This window comes from Periophthalmus magnuspinnatus, chromosome 14 (genome assembly GCF_009829125.3).
Source record: "Periophthalmus magnuspinnatus isolate fPerMag1 chromosome 14, fPerMag1.2.pri, whole genome shotgun sequence".
In the NCBI taxonomy this organism is placed as follows: Eukaryota; Metazoa; Chordata; class Actinopteri; order Gobiiformes; family Gobiidae; genus Periophthalmus; species Periophthalmus magnuspinnatus.
The window spans coordinates 7477654-7487598 of NC_047139.1; positions in this window are offsets into that span (position 1 = coordinate 7477654).

The window sequence follows — 9945 nt, forward strand, 5'->3', positions numbered from 1 at the left end:
ATAAATAAATTTAACCTCATACTGTGGTTGCCTGGCGAGTTTTGAGTGATATCTGTGTGTTTTTGTCGACAGATTGAAATCAGTCTGGTCCCCACGTCCTCTGTTGTGTCGAAAACCCGTTCAAAAGGGATCGTGCAATCAGATTTTTTAATTTTTTTTCAGTGACACGTGTGAAATTGGTCATTGGTTTACAAATAAAATCCTGTTTATCTCAGCTCAGATTAACAGTTTGGTGCTTTGTTCGTGGATCCTGCAGACATTTGTGACGCATATTTTTCGTTTTTTTAGCCTCCTGTTATATTTTTTCTCGTTTTTTTTCCCAATACGGTCAAATTTTGCACGTTCCCGATCGGCGAAATGACTAAATTGTGTATTCCGAATCCCAGACGAATCCCGTGGAGCACCGGCAACCCATAACACCTCCGTAATAAGCGAATAACAAAGCCCAGAAAAGTTACACAGTGGATCTTTCATGTCTTTTTAAAGCGTAGAACAAAGCTACCTCCCTTTTACACGCTTAAATTATCAGGTAGAACAATGGCGACTGTGTTGTAACTCCTCTATCGGTCTCGTTTATGGGGTGGATGCCTTTGAACTGACACAGTACAAAGCCACGCCGGGACAGTGCGGAGGCCCCCGGAGGACGTCCCACAGCAGCGTAGACAGCCCCCCCCCCCCTCCCTCCCTCCTCGCCTCACCCGTCCTCTTTGCTCTGCTCTGGCCCTGCAGACATCCCTCAGGCTAATCCACCAGGAAAAACAATGGAGGAAGTAACACGGGGCCACGGAGCTACAGAAAAAGGGCCAAATTATGTGTTAGAAATACAGACGATAAAGTAAAAGTATCAAGAAATGTACAGTGTTTGTCGCTACGTTTGTCACAAAACTTAATAAGCGATAAGAAGTACTGTAGTATTTGAACGTTGAACAAAAATAGGTAGTAGTACGGTAGTTATTTTGTTAATTCCTGAACAAACTGCGAGTGGGACAGTATATTTTGAAAGGTACAAGACTTAACTTTTCTAGAGAGGAGTCTGCTAACCAATAAAATGGCATTGAACTAATCTCCATGGCGACAAGCAAGTAACTCCACCAGGGCAAGATCTGTGGAGAGGCAGTCCTGTTCACAATAAAACGTTTTTGAAGTTTTTTTTAAGCAATAAACGCACCTATAATTGAGTAAACGCAAGGTAAATCTAATGCATATGGTGGAAAATTCAAGGCAAAGTAATAATATCTCACTCAATGGAAAAAATTCTATGGAAAATATAAGAAAAAAAATATACAAAAATAAGAAAAATAGTACGTAAAATCAGCTAAATTATCTGGCAACAGAACAAGAAAATTTTACTTGTCAGGATTTTTAAAAATAAGAAAAATATACTAGTGCCAAATCACCCACAATGACTTAAACTTAGTATTTTGATATTAAAATTAAGTATATTTTTCTTCTTTTTTGTTTCGTATTGGCTATTTGATATTATGATATGATGCGATATTATGTTATGAGGAGAGTTCAACAGCGGATTTGATGTGAAAAAAAGTATTTCATTGATTGATATTCTTGATTTGAGACTTTATTCTAATAATCTTGTCTTGAAACTAGACATATTGACGTATGAAATCACATCTTAAAATAAAAGACTTGTTTTAAGCCTCAGAATTTAAAACTTAATGTCTGGATATTTTCTCTGAGTAAGAAAATAAAGTATTACAATCTTAAAACTAGCAGAACGATCTTGCATGACAATATTGTTTTAAGCCAAAATAGTAGAAAGTATTTTTAAGGATATTTCAATATATTTCATTACCAAGATTTCACTTTTCCCAGTGCAAACCTTTAAAATAAAAAGCTGTCATGTGACGTGCTAAGTGCCATATAACAACTAGCCGTTATTTTGTAATAGTTTGTGCAGTTAACTCCACTTTTTAATATATATCAAAGCATCTTCCATCCTTTTCTATAAATTAAATTGATGAAGAAGGCGACGTAGACAGTGAGGATGTTATTAATCCCATACATTCCTGTACTCATCCGCTGTAATGTGGTTAAACACTGGTCTGGTTAATCTGCCTCCGGGTCTTTCTCTCATTTACATACATTAGTCCCTCATGGCTCAAAATGGCAGCCTTGATCATGCGCAAGAAGACGAAAACACCCGCAAAGTACGGGCTAAATTATAATGTTTTGATAACTCACGTTAAGACTATAGAGTTACAAGTGTGTCCCTTAATGTTTAGGTTATCTCAGGTTTGTATTATCTTGCGTTGCGCTTAGTTTATGTAGTTTATCAGTTGTTTTTTTGCATGATATTGTCTAGATCACATGTGTCAAACTCAAGGCCCGGGGGCCAAATGCAGCCCGCCACGTCATTTTATGTGGTCCTTCATTTTAAATTAAGTCTATACTGCTTTAATGAGTGCACTGACAATAAACTAATGAGATTTTCCCAGCAAGTGGAACTGAGAAATATTTGCAAATAATTATCACAAAATGTTCATGAAGAGGAAAATTGTCGGCGTGGAAGGAAGTTGGGAAGAAGAAAGGTGAAGGTGAAAACAAGTTTGTGCTTTGAGGAGAAAAATCTGTATGTTTTTTGTGTTATGAGGCGGGGTCAGTACAGTCTACGTCGACATTTTGACACCAAACACGGAGCTAAGTATGGAAAAGTGAGTCTGGAAGAAAAATAACAAATTGTCAAATAATTAAAAGGCTGTAAAAGGCCGAATTTGAAGCCGAGCTGAAGGTCTGTGAGGAGGTGTGTCCCGACCAGATACACTTTTAAAAATGTCAGTTTATCACAGAAACCGTTATTTAACAAGTTAAAAAGTAGTTACATTTATTTTACATGACATTCGGTTACATTTAGTAATATTCTGGCCCTTGATGGCGGCCATTTTACTATTGTGCCCCTTGGTGAAAATGAGCTTGATGCCCCTGGTCTAGATAAATGATGAAGGTGGTATATGGAAGAGCTCCTTGCAAAAAAACCAACCAAACAAACAAACAAACAAGGCTTTTGTTGTGGTAGCTAGTTCCAAAAGTGCCACATTGACACGACATAAGGGCCTTTGGTGGCTTATTATTCGGCCAATTTTATCCAATATCAAACTAAAACCAGCATGTTTAATTAAAGCAGAAGACACAAGGGCGAAGCGTATGCACTGTACTGGGAATACCATAACAGTTCTATAAAAAGCACCGTTGAAAAGTCGAGTGATTCTCTTTATTTAGTCATGAGGAGCTTACGGTTCAGTTGCGCGCGTACACACCGCTCCACGTACGCCGCTTCGTGATGCAGAGAGAGAAAGAGTAGCACGGCCTCCACGGAGCTCTCACATCGCATCAAGTCACCGCTGACAGCTACATTGTCCTGGGCTAGCGGGAAAAGAGTGGTGAAACATGTTACCGGGAGAGAGATGGTCCACAGCCCCGCGTAAAGGTGCACAAAAGAAGCTGCTGCACCGATGGGTTAGGGGGTTACTTTCTGGGACGTCCTGTTACACTGAAAGCTCTATATATGAGAACAGTTCGCTGTGGACTGAATGATTTACACACATTAATATTTGAAAGTGCGTTTGAACTTCTAAACGCTTCCATTTGGATTTATGGAATAGGCATTGATAAATAGTGCACTGACTGTATGGCATATGTGTCAAACTCAAGGCCCGTGGGGCAAATGCGGCCCGCCACATCATTTTATGTGGCACGCGACATGGTCAATTAAAAGGTAGGACTGTCTTAAAATATCAGTTTATCAGGAGATACACAGTTACAGTCATTTTTTCAGATCCATGCAATATTTGTAACTTGAATAAGTATACAAAAACGATAAATTAACGAGAAGTAGTTGCATTTATTTTACGTTACATTTGGTTACATTTATAGTGTCTTAAATTATATCTGGCCCTTTGAGAGCAGCCATTTTATTGATGTGGCCCTCGGTGAAAATGAGTTTGACGCCCCTGCTGTATGGCCTGTATTGAGGGTTGTCTAAACTACGGCCCAGGGGCCAAATGCGGCACTCAGACCAATTTTTGTCGGCCCTCACGCCTCCTCCTAAACTGCCCCAATTGATCAGGAAGTATTTTTTACTACAAATTGAAGAGATTCTACCTCTATAATCTAAATAACATCACATCGCATTGTGACACAGACCTAAAAATAATCTTCCAAGTCTTATTAACGGTACAATTGTTCTGTATCTACTCCCTGTATTGAAACTATTCTGTGGCTCTCCGCTTCAAATATGTTTCAGTACATATTCGGCCCTCGGTGAAAAAAGTTTGGCTTATGCAGTTTCTCAGTTAAACCTTTGTTAAAAACTTCTGCAAGTAGTTTTAGCACAGTATTTCTGCGTCAAGCTAATATTATTTTGAAATTAGAGTACAACGGTTCACTTAAAAATTGCCTCACATTCTGTACCAAGACCATGCAACCCACATCACTATCATTTTTGCTCATTACTGTGTTTTTTTTTAGTACTATTGGCAAATCTGATAAGATAGAAAGATATCAGATAAAATTATGACGTTTGCATGAAAAATACCCACAAAAACTGGTTGTTTTTTACAGTTTAGTATCGGTCTTATCTCCAAAAATAGATGACGTAAGCGTGTATAACGGTTACTTTCCACTGTCGCTAAGCAGCACTCACTTCTGATGCTGAGATTTCCACTGAAACTTGAAAGAAATGCAGATTTTTATTTTATTTTTTTAACCAATGCTGTTCCTTCATCAAAATACATAGAGCTGTATGAAAATATTATGTTTAATCGCTCAAAATGCCTTCACTACCAAGTCTTCCACTGTGGTTTTTAGCCTTATTCAAACTGTTTCTCCTCATTTGGTTCATCCCCTGAAACCCTTGAATCATTGACCGACACTTATAAAACTAATAAAAATACTAACTCATTTTATTTAGAATTACTGTAAATAACCCATGTTTTCTACGGAAGATAATTTATTTCATCAGATGTTCAAATGTTAATACTGATGAATTGAACCATGATTTTGTTTTTATTGTTTTCATTCTGATTTCAATTGCTGAATTTTGCAGTAAATATAAAAAAAGGAAAATCATCTTTTAAATATTCAGCTCATTTATTTTCAAATCCTCAAATCCAACGGTCTAAATTCAAAAGATAAAATTTGCTGTGAAAAAAACAAAACAAAAAACACATACCAAGGCAATCGATCCTAAGTGAGTCATTAGTTGTTTTGAAGAGGCAAATATTGACAAAATACATTGGTTCATTAAATTATCTCTTTGATTCCTTAACTGTAAACCCGATCCACAGAAGAAAACGACCAACAGAAAACAGCCTAGATCAGATTTTTTCACTGTAAATTTTACTCTGTGAATCTGAGGGCTTGAAAATGTATGTCTTGAGTTAGAAAGGTGAATATTTCATTTAGAATTTTAAGAAAAATACATTGAAAATGTATACTACAAATTTCAGCAAATGAAATTTAAAATTAACATGATTCAAACTTTTCTGGGTTAAAAATCACACAGTCCATATTAGTCTCTGGTTTACCTGTATTTTGTATGACAACATGGATATAAGCCTCCTCCTCCTCTTCCTCCTCCTCTTCTTCCTCCTCCTCTCCACACTCCAAAGGTCCATCTGACTGGAAGAAAAACAGACAAATAAATGTGCTGTATATCAATAATTCAATATTATAGATATAAAAACTTTCAGTGTTTTTCCTTGATCCTCTCTTTCTGCAGGATCACATTTGCCTGGTGTTCGACGTGTTTATCTGTAAAGTAATGTATCAGTACTGACCGTTTCTGTCCAGTATATCTTGTCGTATATTCCTTTATTTAAATCCCATGCAGCAGGTGGAAAAACGTGTCATTCAACGCACTGCAATTTTAATGTATTATTTTCTGGTTCTTTTTTTTTTTTAACATCACTCTGTTTCACTGTGGGAGTCGCCCTGGGCGTGACCATCCAGGACGCTCCAATGGCTCCACGTCTGACTCTGATGGACAAGACGCCTGTATCTCAGGCTCCACCCCCTCTCCACATACAGATGGCCTCCTCCTAACGTAATCATTCTCCATTTCTTCCCATGTGGAAGCCACAACAATAAGCTCTTTTAGCATCACAGGCCAGCTAGCCCATAAAGCAGGCCTTACCAGAGCGGTGAGCGTTAATCTGTTGATGGTTCAGCACTAGTGTGTGGTTCTGCAAATGTGTCAGGGACTCCTCCAGAACCAGCCCAGCCTGAACCCAGAGCTTTGGTTCTCACAGTTGTGTTGTGAATTGTGGCTAGACCAGCTCTGCATTCACACTTCTCTCGGTCTCAGACATTATGTTGGCTCCCAGCCGTGCCCAAAGGGTCAGTCCATCACTGCCCATGCCCTGTGCCATGCAGGGCCACCATATAGAACAAGGACCCCATCCGATGTGCGTTGCTTGTTTGGGCTAAACACGCTAAGACAGCACCAGCTGACTGCCAGTCCTGCTCCCATTGTGCATCAGCGCCGGAGAAAATATTGGAGAGGAGACTCAGAGTTGAAGTGGCTAAGTCCCAGGACCCATGTCTGACGGAGGCCATTAAACGCTAAATCCACAGCCTCCACAAGCTGCTATGAACGAGGGAGACTTGGTTGATGATGCCACTGATTTGCCTCCACTGTTTGAGGACCTCCTTGACATGGATCCAGACGATGAGGATGCAGAGGGTGATGACACGCTTAACCACTCAGGTCTGACCGATACGCAGAGGGCAGAGGTCATGGCCGCATCCTGTGACCCCACCAAGGGTCTGTTCAGGCCAGATGTGGAAAAGCTGAAGGAGATTAGCATCCTCTGTAAACAAGAGAGTGAGCCTTCAACTTATGCCTCACAAACAGCCTTCTCGTCCAGTGCAAGCCCAGAGAGTGGCCCCCACTGGTCCAACAGGCCCCAGGGTGTTCAGAGGAGGCACCGGGCCACAGAAGCAGGCTGACCAGCAGCAGCGGTCAGGCAATCCCAAATCACAGACAAAACACTCATATGCTGCAGCAGTGGATAAAAAATGTTCCTCAAACCCCGGGGAGGGAAAAAAGAAGCATACAGCCTAGTAGTTGGGTCCTCTCATTCTACCCCCTCTTCTAAAAAGGAGAGAAAATTAACGCCATTTTTCTCGACCCCAGTTCAGAGACGCTGGTCAGTTTGAACGTTTCTAAAATAATCAGTCAAATACATAAAAAATAAATAAATAAAAAAATGCCTGTATGCTCATAATGTTACAATAAAAACAGTAGAAGTGTTCCTCTAGTAGCTGCACTTCTTAGGCCCTAATAGTGTTTGGAAGCTTCAAAATACACGTTTTATTAGTTAGTTTTCTACTTGTAGTCTCACAGTAGTCAAACTGTTCGGTTGTAGTTGTAGTCAGTGGTCAGTTACTGCTGTAAATGTGTAGGCTAATGGGAAAATCATGACATCGACATTAGGAGGCTCATATTCAGAAGATTACACATTTCATGGATTAAACCTACTGTAAACATGACCTACACACTGATAAAGGGGCACTGTGCTTAACTATGGTAAAATACCATAAGGACTAACATGAGCCGGAAAAGTGAAAACCTCACGTAGTCCGAGTCAGGGAGTGGTCAGTAGGAGTCTGGGTGAAAAGTTATGTCTGCTTTACAAAGAAATTATTGAGTAAAGTTCACAAATGCAGGTTTTCCACAACCAAAGTTTGCAGTTTGCAGGGAGGCACATCGCTGGAAATAGGCGCCAGGCAACAGCAGCTCTGTGCGCGCCAACATGAGGACGCACGCGTTTGTGCAGCAGTCCATCTCCCAGACAAAACCACGTTTGTGAATATTTTTGAACTATACAGAACTGGCTAATAGTTTTATAATATGGCATAGTTTTTTGGGTCTATTGTGAAGTTCATGTTTATAGTTTGTAATACTTCACTGGACTTTGAAATTCACTTTCCTGATTTTGAGTTACTTCCTGCCTTTACATTACACCTGCACTTTCTTCAGCTGAGAGACGCCCACGAGAACAGTTTATTATGGCGAGTGGAGGAGGAACATCTCTGCAGGAAATCAGTCCTGATTCAGGATCAGTAGGCCTTCGATATGAATAATGCAGCTATTACTTTTTACTGTCTAGAGAAAACAGGAACAGGACAGGAACAGGAAATACTTTTTGGTGGCATCTGGTGGTAGAAGAGCAAACCCTGTTATTACATTAGTGAGAGCACTCAGACTCTCGGTTTAAAATACAGAAAAATACGAGCAAAAAACAAACAAAACCAAAATAGGTACAAGTTAATTTAAAACCAGTGCAGATGTGAGTATAAATGTTTGTCACTTTTCTGACTTTTCTGATGCCATTTACAGAAGAATTCATTTTTGAAATAGATAAATAGCATTAATAATAATAATAATAATAAAAACAAGTAGATTATGTATGCAAACATATTTATTATATTCAGCAATTATATTCAGAAATAAAATAAAAAAAATAAATACAAGTGGAATAATTGAAGTCAAGTTAAATAGAATAAATAACTATTCAAAAACAACATACAAAAGTAAACATTGTTTATGCTGTTGGCTGCTAATCCGAACAACTTGGTGAGGTAAGGTTTAGCATGCGGCATTGGACGCATCTCTTAATGTCAGACAGAAAGTCGGACATCTTCAGCCACACTGTAGTATTTTGTGGATTCTCCATGACTATAGTGCAATTTATCTAAAAAAAAGCAAACAAACCATTACATTTTGTTGTCCATCGTGAATGCACTTAAGCCTTGGTTGTGTGAAGAACAATGCATTACTTACATTTTTGTGACTAATGGTATTGTTCAGGCTTCTCATAAGTGCCTTGTGTTCTCCGTGTTGTGTAGCATTCCTGTGTTTGTGAACGATGTCATACACCACACAAAAGAACTTATCCTGAAATCAAAAAGAGGAGAGGGGAAGCTGTGAGTTGCAAGGTAATTTACATCAGTCATGTTTCAGGCACTTCCACCATCTACACCAGGGGCGTCAAACTCATTTTCACCAAGGGCCACATCAGCAAAATGGTGCCATCAAGGGCCAGATGTGACTGTGCGGCAGGATAAATGTCATTAAATGTAAACAAACGTCATGTAAAATAAATGTAACTACTTTATAACGTGTTAAATAACTGTTTCTGTATTTATTACTTATTCAAGTTGCAAATATTACATGTCTGTGAAATGGCGTATTTCCTGATAAACTGACAAGTGTGTATCTGGTCAGAGCACACACTTTTACAGCCTTTTAATTATTGGACAACTTATTTTCTTGCAGGCTAACTTTTGCATACTTGGCTCCATGTTCGGTGTCAAATGACATAGAAGTAGATTGTGCCGACCCCGCCTTGTAACACAAAAAACATACAGGTTTTTCTCCTTAATGTCCTTCCAACTTCCTTCCACGCCAACAATTTTCCTCTCCGTGAACATTTTGTGATGATTATTTGCAAATATTTCTCAGCTCCACTTGTTGGGAAAATCTCATTAATTTGTGGTTAATGCACACATTAAAGCAGTATAGACTTATTTTATAACAGTCATGCCTTTTAATTTACCTTCTCGCGGGCCACATAAAATGACGTGGAGGGCCGCATTTGGCCCCCGGGCCTTGAGTTTGACACATGTGATCTACGCACTAAAAGAATATTTGGACATGTCTATCCCTGCTCTCTTCTTGGTGGTATTTACAAATGAGAAATCAAGAACGCAACTGAACAGAAATGGGACACGGCCTCTGTATGTGCGTTTGTTTACCATTCTCAGAGGTGTCTCCTGCGTAAGGCCCAAACTTCCTGATCTCAAACCTGCAAATCATCTGCTTTTAATATTAATGTATTTCTTTTTAAATTAAGGTGAGCCTACATTTCCATATTTCTAACTCATAATTTCATATATAGCCAACAAAAACAAAAGAAAACTGTGCCA